Here is a 21,075-nt window from a genome sequence, read left to right as displayed (position 1 = left end):
TCCCTGTGAGGCAGGGTAAGAAGGCTGAAGCAGGACCATATCCTTGCCCTCTGCCAATGGCAAACTGTGCTCAGGACCAGCTGTCTGTTAGTGGCTGATAAATGGAGAATAGGGAATTTTTATTCTTAAACATTCACTCTTACTAAATCATTGCTTCTTCCTTTACTTTATAAAATCTTCAGTGGAAGGAAGTTCCATGTTAGTGGTGACATGAAGTCTGGGGTTAATATATGCATGTGGTTAATACATGTAATGTATGTTGTTAATATCTGCATATCCACTGCTTCATAACCATTTCCACCATTAACTTCTTCCTTTAAAGGTGAAAGGAACTAAAAATGAGAAACAGGAGGATAAACTGATATATAATAATAACAGGCATATTTCACTTTGTGATTGTAAACAAGAATATTTTTTAAAAAGAGAAATTTTACGTATTTTCAGAAAGGAGCATTCTAGAAAATATGTGCATTAATTTGTCCAAATATGGCAACTTTTGGGAGTCAAAATCTTAAGTCTTTATTGCTCAAATTATTTTATCTGCTTTCAATTACACTAAAAATTGTTGAGTAACATTTTTACACCTGGCTCACTGGATGCTGGCAGCTTTTTGTCAGTATTTTGAAACACAGGCATCTTTGGGACCCTCTTAGACCTCATGGTGCACTGTGTGCATAAGGTTAATATATGGCAAGACACATTTAAGATGCATTCAACAACAGAAAATATTTGTGTAAGCCAGAGTATTGTGCAATCTTTGTCCCTTTGCCAAAAATAAGTTAACTCTTAGGTTTTATAACATATGAAGTGTGATAATAAGAAACTTGTGTTTCCATCTCTCCCTTTATTTTTACTGGAATATTTGATTCCCACAAGATTTTGAGCACATGTGTATTTTAGTAGCTAGATCATTTGATTTTATATTTGTGTAGTTCTTGGTGATATTTTTTCATTATATGAATTTTGGGTTTGGTCTTTAAATTCTCTGCTTTGCAAAGAGCCTTTCATTATTTACAATTTATTATTCTGAAATAGAGGTTAATTTGTTGCATTTTTTCATTCAAATAATCCAGTAAACATTTATATTTGGAATGTATGTTTAGCAGATTTGATTTTTAGAATCACACAGTCATAGAATTGTTAAGTTTGGGAAAGATCTCTAAGGTCATTGAGTGCAGTTGTTAATGCAGCACTGCTGTGTTCAGCACTAAACCATGTCCCCACAGTGCCACATCCACATGTTTCTTGAACACTTCCAAGATGGTGATTCAGCCACTTCCCTGTGCAGTCTGCTCCAGTGCCTGACCTTGCTTCACTGAGGAAATTTTGTTTCACCATTTAAAGCTCTTCTGTAATCCAACCACATACAGACTAGATAGTCACTCCCTAAGCATGCATCAAAAGGAGAAAGTACATCCCCCTTCTCTCTCCTCCTTGGTTCCTCTCCAGCTGTCAGTTGTCACAGAATTACAAAATCATCAGGGTTGGAAGAGACTTTCAAGATCATCAAGTCCAGTCATCAACCCAGGACCACCATAATATAATCATCTCTAACCCATATCCTCAGGTGCCTTAGCCAGTATGCCTTTTCAACACTTCCATAGACAGTGCCTCCACTGCCTCCCAGGGCAACTTATTTCAATGCCTAACCACTCATTCAGTGCAAAAACAATTTCTAATAACTAATCTGAATCTCCCTTATGCCATTTCCTGGTATGTTTTCCTTTGAGACAGGGCAAAAGAGACTGACATCCATGTCACTGCAGCATCCCTTCAGTTGTAGAGGTCTCCCCTGGGCCTCCTCCAGACTAAAAAACCCAGCTCCTTCAACCACTTTCCATAAGACTTGTCATCTGGACTCTTTACCAGCTTTATTGCTCTTCTTTGGACCTGAATGAGGCTGCTATCTAGGGCCCCTGTGCTCTGCAGCTAAATGGAGTACTGCATTTTTTTCCTTAAACTTGTGTGAAATAATGCTTTCCTCTTTAATTAAGAGAAATGAAATAGGAATTGCCAATTTATTCCAGCATGAATTCAGTTTTAGAGCCCATCCCCATTTTCCCATTGATTCCCAGGGAGGCTTCCATTGAGTGTTCTTTCAGGAGACCCATTAACACAAACTTAGGTTGGTGCCTTTAACCAAGTCTGATTAGTAGAGAAGGGCACACAGGTTCCATCCATACTTGCAACTAAGTGGGGCTATGGCACAGATTTTAGCACTGGGACAGTGATGTTTTAAACTTGTCTTTAAGTGGCTTTCTGGCCCAAAGGAAGCAGCAACTCCCAGCAGCACTTTTGCATGGTTCTGGGCTAGGCTGAGGGCCAGGACCATTCCCAGTAGTTGGTTTGGATGCTGGCATCCTCTTTGGAGGCAGGAGACTCATCCATGTGAGCACAGACCATCCCGTGCCCTCCTGTTCAGTGAAAAGCTACAGAATAGCTCCTGGCTGCTCTGTTTTCTGGCTCACGAGTAACCACAAACACTTTCCAGTTGTCATGGTGGGCTTCAAGTCTTAAGAACATTCACCTCTCCGTGGGAAGTAGAGCATCCAGATTTTGCCAGACTGCTAAAAAATTTTGGCACTTGGAAGGAAAAAAATCAGCCTCACTTTGTGAAGATGGAAAACTGCAGTAATGTACAGCTTCCTTGATACTTGCTCTTAACCTCATAATCTTCGCTCTTTCTTCAGACAACAGAACTGAAAAATGAAGCTCGGTGACAAAATTATTTTCTCAGTTGTTGGAACATGCATCTGTCCCATAAATATGCTACATCCTCCAGGCATTCTATTCTATAATGGAAATCCTTACTTGGAGGATTTCCTTGTACTTTACTGGCAACACTATTGAGTGTTTCCTAACACACTCCATTTGATCATTAATTTAATCAAAGATTGACAAGTTTCCTTGCTAGTGAAATTCAATCTCTTACAGCATTACTCTTTCATTTGCAGTGATGCTTTTGAAATGCTAACACCTTTGTGGTAGTAAATTAACTCTTGTTGGTGAGTACAATATCAGTATTGCTCTTCCTGTAAAACTCATTGAAGAGGATGAGTTTAAAACCTCTGAGTATTATCAATTTAAGCAAATTAAATTTCTGTAATATGTAAATCAAACCCATGCATTGCTACTGTGTCTCATGGTGTGAAGAAAAATTGGGTATTGCCGGAATTTGTTGATTTCATAAATGGCAGCTAAAACCACAGGACTTGGAATAGTTGTGCATAAAACACAAGGAAATCCTTACACATCATTTCTGTGCACATACTGATTATTTAGTTTCAGTTGCTGAACACCATATTGTGAGTATGGGAAGCACTTTCATAATGTTAGGAAAGAGAAAACAACCATGTTTTTAAATATGGATACTTAAGAAAACAAAGTTCTTTACTCTGGAACTACTGGAAATCTACAGGATCTGTGAGATTGAAGGAGGGGGATTTTTTTAACAGTACAGGAACTACTAAGCATGTCTGACCTTTGAGATCATAGGGAATCTTTTCAGCAGGATTAAAGGAAAGGGGAAAGAGTATATGAAAGCAGTGACAGTCATTCAGTCTCTGTTTTGCTGAGATTAGAACCTAAATATGTCATCCAATACTCATGGTGTCACCATTACAGAAAACACCATCTGAAAGGATAGCAATGTAGCAGATCGTGACTAGAAGTTCTTGTGTTTTATTGAAAGACAGAAAAGATGAAAATATAACCACTCATGAGAGAAAAAGGAATATAAATTTTTATTCCATATCTGAAAGTTTCATTTGATATAATAGCATCTGATTCCAATGTTGATTACCTAAATTAGATGTCATGGTACTTTAAACTTCAAATATAGCTGTTGTCTTGGTGAATTAACTTCCAATGGCCTCACTGTCTATTATAAAATATGATTAGCAAGGCATATTCTTAACCACCTTGAATGCTCCTTTTCAACAGTAAGCTTATCTCAGATATTTTGAAAAGTACAGTGAAACTGCTTAAAATAGACAAATATTATAGAAATATCTATTGAGAGAGGGAGTAATAAATATATTAATTTCTTGTTAGTTGCAGGCCTAAATGAAAAAGTGAAAAAAATCAGCATAAAAATAAAAATGGGTAAAAGACTTACAGTAACACAAACTCAGTGACAATATTTGTAAAATAATTATACAGGGAAAGAAACAGCTGGCTATGCTTAGCAGACTTCACAAGGGAATTGGTGTACATTTCAGATAAATGTGTATCTTGTGAAGAGAGCTATGATTTTCTAGGCCATGATATATAACTAAACTGGGTCTAGTGTTGTTTTCTTCTTCAGTCCATCCATCCACATACATGAAATACATATTAAAAGAACAAGCAAATGGCATTGGGCTCATATACACCCACCTTCATCCCCCTCTGCATGTTGAGGAAGCAAGAAAAGACTTACTCTGACACAATTTTACACAGATTTAAACATCAATATAAATTCAGCTGCCTTCAGTGAGATGAGTGTGTTAGTTTAACTTTATGGGTGTTTTAAGTGGGTCTCTGAGTTGGATTATTTTTATGAGACACATAGAGAGATTTGGCAGTTCTATCAGTTCTTGGTGTATCAGGTCTTTGGAAGCATATACAAGGAAGCCCAGGCGGTCTGAGACAGCAATTAAAATAAAATTTGCTTTAGTTGACAGTTTACACATTACAGAGTCTGCAAAATCCACCTCAGAACTCTGGATAATGCTTTGGGCAGTATCAGTAATTCTGATGGAGCAGGCAGTAAAGCAGCAATAGGAACATGGGGCATATGCAAATGTTCTGCAGCTCGCTCGCCTAGGAAAAGAGAGAGGGAGTGCAGATGATTTATTAAATCTAACCAAATAAAATAAATAAGATATTGTAAGATACTTTATTAAATCTAACCAAATAAAATAAATAAGATACAAATAAAATAAAATAAGCATCAAAGAAATTGCTACAAAGGTTTGTAGAAATATTTTTTTTTCCTAAAAAAGAAAATATGACAAAATCTTCACATGAAAAGCCAAGGCAAATATAAAATATGCTCTCTGTTTGCGTGGAAGGCTGCAAAATAAGGAGATGGGTTCATGGCAAACAAAGGTTTTTAAGGGAAATAGTAACTTTTGACTGAGACACTCATAAAAAGCTTGGATTTAAAATTTCAACAAACCTTGAGAACACCATCGGCGAAAGGCCGAGAACTGCAGAATGAGGTTGAAAGTGTCAGCTCACCCAAGAGACTGCTAGCAACCATTATTTTCACTGGCTTGATGACAGACCCTAACCCTGAGGGATCCAGTTATATTCTCTTCTACCTTTCCCCTTCAAAAAAAAGCTTTAAAAATGTAAGCTGTAAGAAAATGCAGGAGTCAACAGGCAGATGGCTCTTTTGGATAATCCTCAATGGACACAGCCTTTGTCAGCAGGAGCAGGCACTGTCCATTGCCATGTGCTGTGTAGGGCTGCTAGAAATTACTTCACAGGCAAACAACTCCACCTTGTAATACAGTGAACAAAAGAATGTTAAGTGTCTTAAGGATGCAAAAAAAAATTTAGGAAACTTAAAATGAAATGAGATAAACCCTGTTGAAGGTGATGCAACTCTTAAGATGTGATGTGCCTGAGGAAGGTTTAAATTTTTAACAGTTTGCCATGTGCATCCGTAGTGTACATTGTGTGGTTTCTGAAGTGGGTGAGGCAGGTAGGTGTCACCTGCTCTGTCCTAGATCTTTATGGGGAATAATGGATTACATGTACTTCAGTACTCTCCTGAGTCAAGAAAAATTGCTGTCCCTAAATGAAGATGAGATTGGTAAATAGCAGTGACAATTTTTGCAATTAAAAGACAGGCTTGACAAAATCAGCAACACTGGATCTGTCAGCTTGTACTTACCAAGCAGATGAATGATAGCTTCTGCTTTTAACACTGATCACATTTTAGGAGTGAGAATTCAGAGTTGATATAGCAGCATTGCCCTAAGATTTCCTTATGACTTGGATCATAAGCCTCTGATCAGAAGGCCTGAGAAAAAGCTTAATTCCCAAAATTTTCTGTGAAAAATTATGTTTTGTTAATAATGTTCACTGAAATGTCAACTTCTCTCAACTTGTTTAATATACTGGCTTACTGCTCAGTTGAATATAGAAACAATATGAAAAGCAATATTTTGATCTGTGATGATTCAATGAAGTAAAACTTAAGAACAATCATTCTGATTTCAAGAGACTTGGTTTTTTTCATAACATTGTGTTTATTTCACTACTAACGAAACATCTGATTTCAAGTGTATGTAGTCAAAATTCTAATAGACCTATAAAAATTATTTTTTCTAGGAAGTTAAAAGACATTAAAGTAGCCAAATGTATAAACAGAAAAGAAAGAAAAATAAACTGAAAAGTGGAATCTATGATCATTCATCAGGAATCCAAAGTAAAACATGAGAATGAGGCGGAAATGAAGGACTAAAAATAAAAAGATGGTTAAAATTGTAAATGGCAGAATAACAGGATTTACTAAGTATTTTGAATTTTTACAGATTTGTTAATAAAATCTTGTTATTTTGAATCTCCAGAAATTAGATTCATATTGTAATAACTAACTGAAATGATAGTGTAAAAATGAGGGAATTGAAAGCAAGAAGTGTGTTTCAAAAACAATTAGGATTTCTGTATTTCTGTTTTAAGAAGAGCTCAACTCAACGCCCTTCTACAAGCCAGATTTCCAAAGAACATTTTATGCTGGGAGGTGAGATCTTTTGAAATTCTGCAGATGTGTGCACATAGCTCTTGAAAATCAGAGAGTCATCTCTTTGGAGAATTGGACCAAATGATTGGAATTCAGTATATGTTGCACGTAGCTTGAATTTTTTTAATGTTTTTATATGGCAGTTAATGTGCTTTTACAGAAGACAACAGAGCCAAAAATCTAGCAGTTCTCATGCTGTTTTAATAGTAGGTGAAGGAGAGCATAGCCAGTTAGGACACTGAAGAGTTGTTCAGGAAAGGAGCAGGTGAAGGGATATTGTATAGTTTTTGAACTTTGCAAACATAGTTAACATTTTGAGCTCAGCTTTAGTCTAGTAACCAATATCTGTTCCTAGAAGCTCTATGTTAAAATAGGATTTCACTGCCAATTTAGAGCCCTCAGCAAAGAAGCTGAGCTTCTTAGTCGATTCTTGCCTCATGTTATATGTGGTACAGCTGCTCAAGCAATGAGGAAGAACCTGGCTTAGAACTTTATGAAAAGAAGGTTACTGAAGATGGACAGGGTTGTAATTGCAAATATTTCCTTCTCTGCAATATTGTTCATTTGTTCATTGCACATGATTCATGGTGAAGCCTAGGGGTACTTCTGCTGCTTTGGTTCCTACCCAAGAGTGGTGTGTCCTGTTTGAAGAGTTCCCTGCAGGAGTGAAAGGAATCAGAAAAGGACACAAACTTCATACCAAGCAGTTATTACATCTCTGAGCTTGGTTAGCACATCCATTGCATTGGAGGGCATTTTAATACCCTGTGGAATTAAGTTCAGGCAAATATTGGAGATTTTTTTCTCTGTATCACTTTAGTAGTTCATTGATTGCTGATTATTGTAGGGGGGTTTTTGCCAATGCCACTATTGATCTTTTCAGATACCTGAGGATGTGTTCCATGACCATAAGCCTCTCTTTAGGGAACTAAATCAATCTCTAGATTTCTTCTTAGGAATCCCCATCTGTACTGTTATGACTTAAGCTATCTTCAAATTAAATGTAATAGAAGTCCTCTTCCTTTTCTATTTGTTTCAATGTGTAAATGTTTGAAATACTTAATTTCTGGTGTTAGGATGCAGGTCTACTTATCTGTGGCATTTTGTGAAAAAAAAACTCGTTGGAGTTTGCTCTTTTATGTGGAATTGAGTGTTAAGTACACATTTTAGCAAAAGTTCAGGAAGGACAATGTGTTTAATTAACTTATTACCTTTGAAGTCCTGTAAGGAAGTTGAATTTATGTTAATGAAAATATGCTTTTAATAACTTTGTTACAACATTTTTAGTCACTGGAAAATTTTAAGAACATTCCGCTCCATTTCAAATTCCAAAACAAAGCATAGTTTTGTATAAGGAGCAGAATTTACTCAGTCCTAATTGTTCTTGAAAATACTGAATTTCTGCTCCTCTATTTTAAAACAGTAGTATGACTACTGCAAGTGTATTTTATTGAAATGGAAGGTACAAACCCCAGTTCTCAATAAATATAATTTAAAATGCGACCTTTAATGGCAACTGGCATGGCTCACACTTTTTACCTGGCACTGGCAATTGAAAGATATTCTGCAAATTCTTGTTTTCAGTTGCACTAAAACCCTTACTTAACTGATGACCAATTTTATTTGTGTGAAAAATTAGATATGATAATTTTTCTCTCTTAGCAGATTCCTGCATATATTCAATTTGTTATAATAATTAAGGCTAGCAGTAGTCTCTAGTATTGCAAAGGAAGGAATTTTCTATTTTTCCCTTACTATTTGAAACCCTAACAGTTCTGGAAAGATGAAAGCAAGGATGGAAAAATGAGCTGAGAGAATTCCTAACTCCCTTCTCTCTCTTTTTACCTTCTTCTGATACCCTGACAAGAATTTGGGATATAAGTTCTCTCTCAAACCTCAAATATTCATGGTTTCTTTTCATTGTCTGACAAAAATATGAAGTTCTGCTTAGTGTATACTTCCTGACTCACTCATCCTGTTTTTCACTGATATCACAAGGCAGAGCCTTAGTGTTCTTCTTTCTCTGGGGTGCATCACTAAGCCATTAAGCAACTTTAATTAGTTAAAATGGTAGGGGCCTGAACTCCTTCCAGTATTCAATACCAGCTTAGCTTGTCTAACTCCTAACCCTTTGAGCTGAGAAAGACTATGCATCTGGTTTGACTGGATGCCTTTTTGAGGGCTGACTTAAGTGAGTGGTAAAATAAACCCCTTCCAAATGTCATGAGTGGAGCACTTAAAAATACAAGTCCAGGGATCTCAAGGCACTGATGGAAAATCATGGCCTTTCCTTTTCATCAGCAGAATGAGATTATAATTGTAAAGCTGGTTTCTCATTTACTTTGTTCAGCTCCATTTCCTTAAACTGAATGGATTGTCACTGAGATTTATTGGTAGGTATGGCTGTACATCTATGGCTGTGAAAGCAGTTGATTCAAGACAACACAAAGTCTGATTCTTAATGTTTCGTTTTGGTTGAGCCACATCTTCACTTTAAGGGCATCTTGCTGGTTCATCCTAAGTGGTAGATGTGCCAGAGCATGTGTACAAAGGTCACATCTGCCAGTCCCTGTGCCATAGGGGTACCTGTAGATGCAATGTGGTGATCTCACGGGAGTGCTACACTGAAAAAAAACCCACCCTGTTCTTCCAAAATGAAAACGGAAAGAATTTCTGCTGGAAAGTGGCAGCTGCATTCTGACATTCATGTAATGGGAGCAACTGAAAGCTTTATGGTGTGTAACTGTGACACTGCATTCCAACATAAGCTTCTCCCTGCCCTTCTTCCAACCAATAAACTATTCTTCCTCTCTTTTCACTCTCACCCCTCCTAATCTTCTTCTGTTTATATGCTTTAATCATAATAGCAACAAATCCATCCCTGCTGGTATTATCACACCGTTGCAAATTTTGGCTGTCTCCTTTGGCACTTCCCTTGTAGATGGAATGACATTGCCCACTTTGATGGGGCTTAATTCTCTATGTAAAATACTGCCCTGTCAATGAATATTTTCTCTATTAAACTATTTTCAGTCCAACAATAAGATACAGATTTTTGGGAGAACAGTTTTTTCATTATTACCTTAACCCATAAAGAGGCTATTTTTTTTTAATTCAAACATTTTGGGCAAGTTTTCAGTTACCCAAATATTTGTAGTACAGAATAATTTGCATTTCAGCCCTGTGAGACTTATAAATGAAATGAACAGTCTGTGTGTTTAATATTTTTTATATTTTTAATAATTTGCAAATAGTTCAGTACGTAGAGCTGACCTGTTGAAAAATAGTTTGCAGTGTCTGTAGAGAATACTTCTGAGACTTCTGTGTATTTAACAGATTCTGAGCTTCAGCTGGAAAAATTCTAGGAGTACTTCTTACTGGAAAATATTTCAAGTAATGTGAAGCAACAGATAGTTTTTTCCTGTGCCATGACCCAGTTGTAAGGTGAGGTATGGAAAGTCCCTCTCCTATTGCTATAAAACAGGTTTCAGCATTGGAACTAAAGTACACAGAAAATATTGATACCTGCTGAAGGGTGTGATTGAAAGTGTATTTATTTCAAAGGAAATTGTCAAAGGTCTCAATTTGCTTGTCAGTCCAAGAGATTAATCTCTAACTACCATGATCAGTGTTTTATGGTAGCTGTGGTCCTCATCTGTGTATCCAAGAATAGATAAGAGAGTCTTGGTTTCTAGAGCTGGGAATAGTGTCTTCGGTCATATCTACATAGAGTGTAGGCTGTCACATTTAATATCTGGGAAATGACCCTTTGATCAGAATTTACTCCTGGAGCAGAATTAAGACATATTAAATTTTTGAAAAGTTTGCCACTAGTTTCAACAGGAGCAGTATCACACACCCACCTGTACTGTAGGTGCAGTCACAGAGCAGCAGGAGTACTCACAGGGACATTGGGCACAGTCTCGTTATGGCTCTTGTTTTTGGTTACTTTGTTTGTGATCACTGTTGTCAAAGGTGATTTCTTACTCTCAGCAGCTGTAGCTGGATGCTGCTGAGATTTCCATGCCTCTCACTTGCTTATCCTCAGTTACCTTTGTCCCATTCCAGTTCTTTTGTAATTAAACTCTGGAGAGCAACTTCTAGTATTCTCCTAATAATACAGCACAAAGTTAATACTGTGGAAGCCTGATGGTGACTCGTGTTTTAGCAGGACTCTTCATATGGAGAGTCCAATGAGTGTGGATGCAGGACTCCAGTGCATAAGACTCAGAATCAAATTTATGCTAAGTCAGTGGAAAGTGGCCTTAATGTAGACATAAATTTAATCACACCTCACCTTGGTGCAAATGACACTCAGATCCACATACCTAAGGATGTAATCATTGTACCCAGCACTGTATTTGTCATTACACTGGAGATCATGGTTTGAAATATAAATACATTAATAAAAATGCTGGTCCTTGAATTTTGTTTCCATCCAAGTGGAACTGCCAGGAAGCACTGGAGGCTTGGGGTCTTATAGGTGTACTTCAAATAAAATTGGATAATGTATGTTAAATAAAAAAGGTGCCAGGACATGGAAAAACCATGTGATCACTGTAGAGTATTTTAAACAGATGCAAATTTTACCTGCTATATATATCATCAGGTAGAAGCTAAAAGAAAATAGTAAAAAAATAAGCAAAAGTTTTAATCCATTTGAAAAAAAATGTGTGGATTATAAATATTTTAAAATAGTTGGTCAAATTCAGATGTTGAAGGAGGTATCATTTATATTATAATATTTGATATATTGAATGTAAGAAACAATAAGTTAAATAACATAAAAATTCATTTTGTTGTGCTCCATTGTAAAGTAAAGTACCAAAAAGGAAGATACCAAAAAACCTTATGGTCAGGATATATGAAGCAGCTTACACACAAAGGAAGTTTCCCTTAAATTTATTTCACTGTTTCTTGGCTTACATTTCTGCCATTTGCAAATAGTGACTTTGTCTGATATCACTGAGATCAGCATTGCCCATACAACTTCATTCTCTTAAAAAAAAATCCAAATACAACCTTACATTTTGCATCATTTGGTGCCATTATAGAACATTGTGAACCTGTGAGAACTGAGTTATGCCCAATTTCACAAGATGGGTCTCAGTGTCCCCTGTATCTTTCATTATCTTGTATCTTGAAGGAAGTTAATGCTATTGAAATGTTTGGAAACAACATACTTCTGAGGTTTTCAGGAAGATTTATATGTATGTTTTTTTCTTAGAGAAACCTCCCAGGAAGTATATATATCTATATACACTGTTTCCTGAAGAGCTTATATAGCTGATACTTCTTGCACAGGTCCAGACAGGAATAGCTAAAACCATGGGATATGTAGTTATATGAATTTGTGTTGTCCTGCAGCCAGCCTGTTGTAGTCTCTGGAGTTCTCTCTTTTATAAATCAGGATGATGGAGACCTGTCTAAGTTGACCACCTCCCTTAAGGTCAGTAATAGTGATGAAGTTTTTTAAAGGTGAGAGGGGTCTGCATGGGCTGTACCTATGATCAAACAGAAAAACAAGAATGGTCTCCTCCTCAAGCTGAATCGAATATCCCAGTCTATTAGAGTATGCTGTAAGTAATTTTAACTATAGAGACATAAAGTTATTTCTGAAAAAAGGAGAGTACATCAGACACCAAGAGGCAAAGACATCCTTGACATCAAAGGTAAATGAAAAACAGCACTTGGACTGGAAACAGCCCTTGTCTCACAGCCAGCCTGAGCTTAGGATGTGAGTAGTTAATGGAAAAGACTGTAAAGAAAGCTAAGAGAGTACATCTGTTATGGTGGCTGTAGATGTGCACCATGTAGATATTGTAAATATCATATATATGTTTGTGAAGTTTAATTATTATTATTGTAATACCTAAGAAGTTCATGGACTTTTCCATAGTCCACCAAATATTTTTTTGTCCTGATGTTAAGTATAGCTTCTGTGCCCTCATCATCAGATGATGCAGTCATCTGCCTTCCTTGGAAGCAGTAGAAAATGACCACAGATAGAGAGTATATGCAGTGTTCCCTATAGCACTGTAAACCTTGTTTACATGCTCACAGTAAAATTCATTGAGTATTTGAAATCACAAAGGAATTCTCCACCAACACTGATTCTGTGTTTTGTTTTGGTAGCATTTTCTCTAGGCTGAAAAAAACCCCTTTCCTGGGGTTTTAAAAATATTTTAATTTAATGAGTTCCATATTAGAAAAGGGGGCTCATGAGAGTGATAGTGTTGTGAGTCTGCCATCTTCTCATCCTGTGCTGTATCATCAGTTTTGGGGGTTTGGATCTTTTTCCAAAGCATCATAAAATATGTCATTGGGTGCTGGAGAATTTCTTACAGCTTGATGGGAAGGAAATACAGAATGGTTGTGGACTGGGTTTACTGATCAATCTTGTGCTGGAGTGTTGAAAAGTTCATCTTATTAACAGAATACTTTGAATTATAAGTATTTTTCCATGGTGTTCTCAACTTCACTTTTTTTCTGATTTTTTCTCTTTTTTTGGAGGATGGGTGAAAGCTTTAGGAATAATTGTGATTGGTTTTCTCCTCCTGAAAGGATATATTTCTTTCCTGAGCATAACGCTGCAGACATTCTGCCAGCTTGCTGTATAACTGAAACATAAATACATTTTTAATTTTTGAATATGTTAAACATTTACACGAAAGAAGGAACAGTGGGGAAAAACCCTCACTTTTTAAGTGAACACATTTGCTTTTCATCATTCATTTAGTCAACATCTGTAATATGCAATCCCAGGACAGTGTGCATGAGAAAAGTTGAATATATAAGTAACATCCTCAGGCTTTATATTAACTAGTTTTTTACAGCTCCCTGATACAATGTTCTGGTTTGGGAAGTCCAGGCTGTGTGTACATCCATGTAAGGGAGCATTTCTCTTTCTTGCACTATTCCTGCTGGTAACAGTTCAACAGCTGGGACACTATACCTTGATGCAGCACAAAAATTTATGTCAATGCAGACTCCTGATACCTGCTTTAGCATTTTAGATTTTTCATTTCTTTACATCACATTTACTTATGTCACTTGTTCCACCCATAAGATTATTGAGTGTCCTTTGCATTTATAGCCCTTAAAATTTTGTGTAGGTATGATTCTCCACCCCATTACCTTTTTGCTCCCATTTTGCCATACAATTAATGTGTTTTTTTTCTCTAAATATAACTTCTTCCAGAAATTTTATCATCCAAGCCCCTTGTTAATTTTAGGCTGCATTTGTGGCTCACTCTTGGTTGAAATCTTTCCATTTGGGATGTAGAGCACAGGATGCAATCTACATTATCTCCCAGAGGCAGAGCTTCCTCTGGCATTTGTGATGTGTTTCCTCACTGTGTCTAACATGGAGTTGCAGAGCTTCTCTCTTGTTTGCTTTCTGCACCATATCATATTGCAAACTTGCATATCCCACTTGTCTTTATCACTGTATTACTTGCCAAGATTTTTGCTACTCATTCATGCTTTAGATTATTTTTACTTAGCGTATTTAAAAATAGTAGTAGCTTCTGAGTTTGTTCTGTGAGCTGAATAATTAAAATACCAAATTTAACTTAACCTCATTATTACACCACTGCTTTCCAGTTCAGGAGTGGGCTGAAGGTGGGTGTTGTTTTGGGGCTGTTGTCGGTGGGCAGGTATTTTCTGAACTTCTGCTTAGGAAAACTGCCTTAAACATCAGAAAACAGACACCCAAATTGGATCTCAGAAAGGTGGCTTGGCATGTACTGAAGCACCATATCCATGTAAACTGCAGTCTAGCTACAAGAGGTAGTGACAGTCAGTATGAAATACCTCTAGCTTCTTGTCTTATACTGCCGATCTGCAATTCGAAGATCAGATCTTCAGATATTCACCTGATATCATAGTTACTGCATGTTTTCAGTTTTTACAAAAGTTATACATTCTGGTCTTCTTACATTGCCATGTTAAGGGGCACCAGTGTCTTTACAGTGTTTTCAGTGCTAGAGATCATACACTGCTGTGGATGGGCCTCTTTAGAGAACACTTGCTCAGATGCTGCTTAATGGTAGCATTTTGTTTCCAAAATATTGTTTAGAATATTTTGCTGCTTCTCCCTGGAGGAGGGGTCTCAGTTTGTTCTATATGATGAAGCTCCTAGTTAGAAGTTGTAGGTCCTCTGTAATTAGTGGGAAGCAGATAATTCTACTAGAAAGTGGTTTGAGATCACTTGATATTTTTTGAGGATCTGTCCATGACAGACTTCAGTTGGGAGTCTTGGGTGATTTAACTCCTATCTCAGGCACCTCAGTTTAGAACCAGTAGTGAACTTGGATAACACTGAAGCAAGATGGACTCTGAAAGGGCAAAGGTTTATTCTCAGTTGTTTTCCCACCATTTCATGGTGCAATTTCAGCAGATACCTTTAATATCTGTGTTTGTAAATGCATACACAGTTAGTGTTGGGCTGTTCTTTCTTCGCTGAGCATCTGATGAATGATCCCTTGATAACAGAGGGGAGATCTTTATATCCTTGCCAAGGTTGCCCCACAGTGTGTTTAGAATCTCATGCAGACAAAACCGATTATTAAATATCACTGAAAAGGTCAAGGTATTTCTGACTAATTGAGGTAAATATGCTAAACATTGTATTTAAATTTTTTTAAAATAAAACATACCAGGGCCCACCCTGTGGCTCCTGTCAGCAAGTGGCAAATACAGCTTATATTCCAGCCATGAATATTCCGAGACCCAAACTTGATTGCTTCACAGACGTCCTGTATTTAGAAGAATCCCTGGTCTACACTGTTTTTTTAACCTGTGCCCAGATGTCCTGCTGGCCTTGGCCAGAATCCTGCCAGAGAACATACTAAAAGGTGTTGGTCTTGGAGCCTGGGCCCTAGCCTGGTTTCACTTACCAGTACTGAGGTTATGATGCAGACTGGAAAACGTGGGTTTTATCACATGTTAGGAGATAACATTTTTTGTGCTGGTTTCACCTCTTTCTATTTACAGAAGACATACAAGAGGAAAAAACCATGCTAGCTAGTCAATAAGAAGTGCCTCTGCTCTGATAAAGCTCAGGTTATTGCTGTACTGACAAAGAGAAGTGTTTGTTATACTCCTCTTCTGGCACAGCTCAGCTGCTCTGTGCCTGTATGCATGCTTTACTGTATTTGTGAATTTGCTCTTTTAGTGTAAGATGTCATTAATATTCATGTAACCAGAGTGCTGGATGGGGATCTTTAGGTATTGCTGTATTTATTCAGGGAAGAATTAGAAGCATGTACCTGAGTATGCACACGTGTGTGTGTGTGTACATGTGTTAGACTTGGCACATGCCCAAGGTAATGCCAAGGCTAATGCCTTAGAGGTAAAGGCACTGAAGTTGTCAAGCAAAATGTAATCCAAAGTTTCTGTGGGAAATGGATGCCTGCTTTTATGCTCAGTCCTTAAAAGTTCATTTGATTTTACATACTCACGTTTTATATCTTTGGTGCTATTGTTTGGGTGCATATGTTTCTATGTAAAAGGCAAATAGCATCCTGACCTTGTAAATCATGTTCAGCCTTAGGATCATTGCTCTCTGCTGCTGTCCTGTTGCATTTACACTGCTGTGCTCTAACCTACATGAAAACATGAACTGGGTCATTGTATGTTTAAAGGTGGCATATGGTAGTTCTGCTGAACAGTAATTTCTTCAGACACTGTGAGAGAATTTCTGCCTGTGTGTCTGTGCATCCTGGATGTGCCTTCACAGCCCTGCATGTGTTGATTCCCTTCAAAAGCTCAATCCCTAGCTGGGTCCTCAGTATGCCTATAGAAATTCTATGAGAAGGTCCTGTGATGAACCCTGGATCCTTGATTCACTTTGTTCTCAAACTATGACAATTCAAATACCCTTAGTGAAGTTGAGCTGACAAGCATGAGCATGATGCTGTTGGTGACAGTCAAAAAGTCTGTTTTTCTTAGGGAGCAAGAGTTCCTTCAGCCCATCAGAGAAATTAAGAGTGTTATTTAGTTTTACCAGCATGTTCACAGAGTTACATATACTAACTGCATTTGTCTGGAAAATAAATTCATCTCTTCAGGGAGCATGTTATGTGCCTCATAGAAGACATTTTGTAGAAAATTTAAAAATCTTTCCTTCTGTCACTTAATCTCCCATTTTATATAATGGAATTAGAAGTCTGGAAAGAAAGAAATAGAAAAAATAGAATGCATCTGATGCTGGGACACAAAGGGAAAATTTGGGTGCTAAGAAACAGGAAATGTAGAAAATTTTAAAGGAAACTTTGAAATCAAGTGCACATTCCTCTGCCCTGTTCTATAGCCCCTGTATGTTGGGAGGGGTCCATAGAAGATGTCAACAGAAGATTCTTGAGCACTAAGCAGCCACTAGTGAACTAAGCCACCATTACATGATTTGTAACAAAAAATACAAAACTTTCCTACAAAATTTTGGTTATTTACTATTTTTTACATTTTTGTTTTACAGAAATAGTTTGGTTACCCGGAAAAGTAACCTTCGGTTAGAGCAGAGAATTGTAATTTACCATACAGTTATTTAAAATATTCCTGCTTTTGCAATGTATATTTTCATGTGGAGTCATGTAACTTCACAAATTTCAGTTTATTTGTCTATAAAAAGCATGCTAAGACTTCTCTGTGGTGCTTAATTCTTATAAAGCACTTTGAAATAACAGTTGTAAGATATTCTGTTAACTATTTGTTTTCTTACCTCTTTAATATGCCAAACATTTGTTTAGAATTACAGGAGATCCTTAGGGTAGAGTAGAAGAAAATGCATACAGTACGTTTTTGATTTCACACCAGGAGAAAAAAAGTGTTTTGTCATTTTTGTCCATTCTTTGGCTCTTTTGCTGTCATGAAATCCTGTGGATTTGTTGATATTGAGCTGTGACAGAATTCACTGGTACAAAAACTGACATCTTAAACTGACGAAGGAGAAATTTTTCAAGATTTTAAAGTAGATCTCTATGTTTTACATATTATATTCTATTAATGAGTGAGTAAAGTGAAGTGAATGGGCAAACCCAGCAGGTCCTGCTGTGGGGAGAGGACAGCCCAAGCCAGCACTGTCTGGTTTATCCTGTGCGTTTTCTTGGAAATCTGCTCAGCACAGCTGTGGCAATAAAGCACAGAATACTTCCCTGATCCTCGTTGTTTTGCCTGCAAGTTTCTGCATACTGAGTAGAAGAAATTGTGTGATTAATGTGGCATTCTGTGTCAAGGGTAGACTGCAGATTACCGTTAAGTGCATCATTATGTTATCTTTGAGAAATTTACTGGGTTTCACCTGACAGATAATAGCTTTTCTTCTGCCAGCACAAGAGGGGAATAACAAACTAATACATGCGGTGACCTAATATATATCAAAAGAAATGCTGCTTTTGACAGAGAAGCAGCTCTTGCTTTTTGAAGTGTTTTGAAGGAATTTTAAATTAAACTTCCTCACTTGTTTTCTTTCCAGAGCTGGCTGTGTGGGTGCAGTGCTGTGCTTAGGCTGTCCATTACTGAGCACCGGATGGTGCAGTGACTCTGATGTAACACATCATGGATTGTTTCCTTCCTTCTGCCCCCTGATTTGAAGTCTGAGTTCCCTTTGGGCTCTGAAATGCATAATTGGTGTGGGATCTGAGTCTTGTGATCTTTTTGGTGGTGGTTATTGTATTAACCATTTCTGCCATCCCAGTTATCAAGAATGGGTTATGCAGCCGGAGCAAGTGCTTTCCAAAAGCCTCCCTGCTCAAAAGCCAGTGAGCCTCCAGCAACCACTGCTTCTGTCATTAAAGCAGAAATTTATTTCTGAGGAAGTTTCACTTTCTGGTATTTTCTTCGGTGGACCAGAATATTTTTATTTTATGGCTCTGATAGAGATATCTGAGCATACCTGTGGTCTGTCATGAGCAGGGGTGGTCTGTTCATTGAGATCCAAGGGGTAGGACTGAGAAAGCATGGCTGTAATTGCTGTATTCACCTACTTGGGGCTTCCTCTGAAAAAAAATCTTTGAAATGTCTCTTGCTCTTTTCTGTTAGTCAGTGTTTGCCTTTTTGCATCCTGACTGCTTTTCTCTCCTATTTTATTTCTATTAGCAAAATGTCTCTCTGTATTAAGAGCAGGTGGCATGGTGTGGTAGCCCTCTCCAGGCCCTGGCTCAGAAGGCACACGCCTGGGGGCCTGAGTCTGCAAACTGCATTTCTTGTGTAATCAAAACTGGCTGAGTTCAAAAGCACTGACCTCCTGTTGTTGTCATTGAAGGACTTAACTGCTCTGAAAATTAGGTGGCTTCTTTCAGTACTGGTTGTAAGTGGCATCCAGTTTTCAAACATGATTTTACGTTCTCAGCACCATAATTTACCAGTCCCTTAAAGAAGTGGTATTACCCGTTCAAACTTCAAATTGTAGCTGAAGAATATATTTCAACTCCTTCAGTAGAAGGCACTAGTGGAAAATATTACTGTGGGGGTGTTTTTAACTTTATCCATACTTGAAGTATTTTTATAAGAAAACCGTTTAAACATTTTACAAAAATCCTTTGCTGGTGTGGTTGTAACTATTAAATTGTGCAGTGTTAAATAGCAACTTACTGGTAATTTATTGGTTTGCCTTTTTTGTACTCTGTTCTCATTTTAATCAAAATAAAACAACTTGCAACTTCTACTGCAAATCCAAATCCAGGTTTGGACATAACCCTTATGCAGTGAAGCTGTGAAAGTACTCAGTTGTCATTTTGTCATGTTGCTTTGGATAGATTTATATAAAAGCTCAATTGAAAGCCTGGATTGTACAGGAATGTATGTGTGGAATCTTGCTAGAAGCCTTTGCTTTATTCTTTAATATTTATATGGATCGTGGGAAGTGAATCAAATTCATTGGGGATTCTTCCTAAACAAAGCACCTTGGTAAATGCCATGCTGTTACAGAATGGGTATTTAATATTCCTTGGTTTGAGAGCTCACTTTTCCTGTAAAATAAGTAGTTTCTCTTCCCTCTGTGTTCTAAAATTTACTGTGCAGGTCATACATTCCTGAAGTTAATGGACTGATTGCTCTAGATACAGAAATATATAAACAGTGTCAAAAGGGAAACTCCCCAAGTCCCCACGCCTTCCTCCTGTGGTGTGTGTTGAAAGAATCAAGAGCAGAACATTCTGGGCTGGTTTGTTCTCTGGATGCATGCTCAGGCCATGCACCATTTCATTCTCTCTGTGATATATACACTCTGCTAGACGAGGGAGTAGGAGCTGCCCTGGCATCCACATGAGTTATGTGAAGAGTTTGCAGGTAATGTTAGTTTTTGGTTCTTTACAAAATGTGGAACTTCTGAGACACTGCATCAGATTGTAGGCCCTTGAACCATTTGGGGTTTGAGCCCTGTGAAATGTAGAGTTAAAAATTAATGATTAAATAGAAGCAGCTGCCTTGGTGACTAAACAAAAGAACATCTATTCCTTGAATAGTGAACTTTAGTGTAGGTGCTGTCCTGAGTGTTGAAATCTCACAGTTCAATAGCATGGTAAGTGAATAACTGGTAAATAAATTGGCCAGGTGTACAAATACTGTTGATTGTCACAATCATCAGTGGTGACAATTACAGTATAATTTAAGAGTGCTTATACTGTTTTTAGTGGGTTGACCAAAGCAGAGTCAAGGATAGGTGGTTCACCTCCTGGACACAAGGCGTGTTTGCCTTCAGTCAAATCGCTGGCCAACTCCCTGTAGTCCCTGGATCCATTTGAGTCTCTGTTTGCAGAGTCTTCTCTTGCTCAGCTCTCTGCCTTTCCATGTGCTTAACAGATAAATATTACTGGACTTTGAATTGGGGGTAGTTTAAACTAGGTGAATCTGAATGTTACTCTCTAATATTGTTAATATTTGTGCATTATATCTAAACGTAGATATATATGCATGGTAAAATATACTATATTTTTATTATATAAATAAATATTTGTAATACTTCTTGTATTTTGACTGATGGTTTTCTCAAGAAACTTAAATTAATTATGAGGAGGGTTACTATAAATAAATATATATATATATATACTATAAATAAAAGAATCATTAACCTTTGCACATTATTTAATGGTATTTATGTGTTATTCATAGTAATGACAATACATGGTGGTTATGATAGTGTCCTCCATTTTCAGAATAATTGGTTTTATAATAATTCTGAAAATTGTAACTTGAATATAATTCTGTGCCATCTACCTGATTTCAGCTAGTGTAAACTGTGTGTAGATAAATTCCAGGCATTTAAAAAGTAAAAAAAACCAAAAATTATTAACTGATGGTGAGCATTTGAATATTAATAATTTCCTTAGTTTTACCTG

At 37.2% G+C, this 21,075-nt stretch overlaps 1 protein-coding gene across 1 annotated transcript in view; it reads left to right on the top strand.

Annotated features, from left to right (window-relative positions):
- The window catches only part of LDAH (lipid droplet associated hydrolase), a 120,048-nt gene that overhangs the window by 55,826 nt on the left and 43,147 nt on the right, over positions 1-21,075 (top strand). The gene's annotated exons all lie outside the window — the stretch shown is intronic.

This window comes from Zonotrichia leucophrys, chromosome 3 (assembly GCF_028769735.1).
Source record: "Zonotrichia leucophrys gambelii isolate GWCS_2022_RI chromosome 3, RI_Zleu_2.0, whole genome shotgun sequence".
Classification (NCBI taxonomy): Eukaryota; Metazoa; Chordata; class Aves; order Passeriformes; family Passerellidae; genus Zonotrichia; species Zonotrichia leucophrys.
Note: the sequence above shows the minus strand (reverse complement) of the source record. Positions and strands in the feature narration are given on the sequence as shown.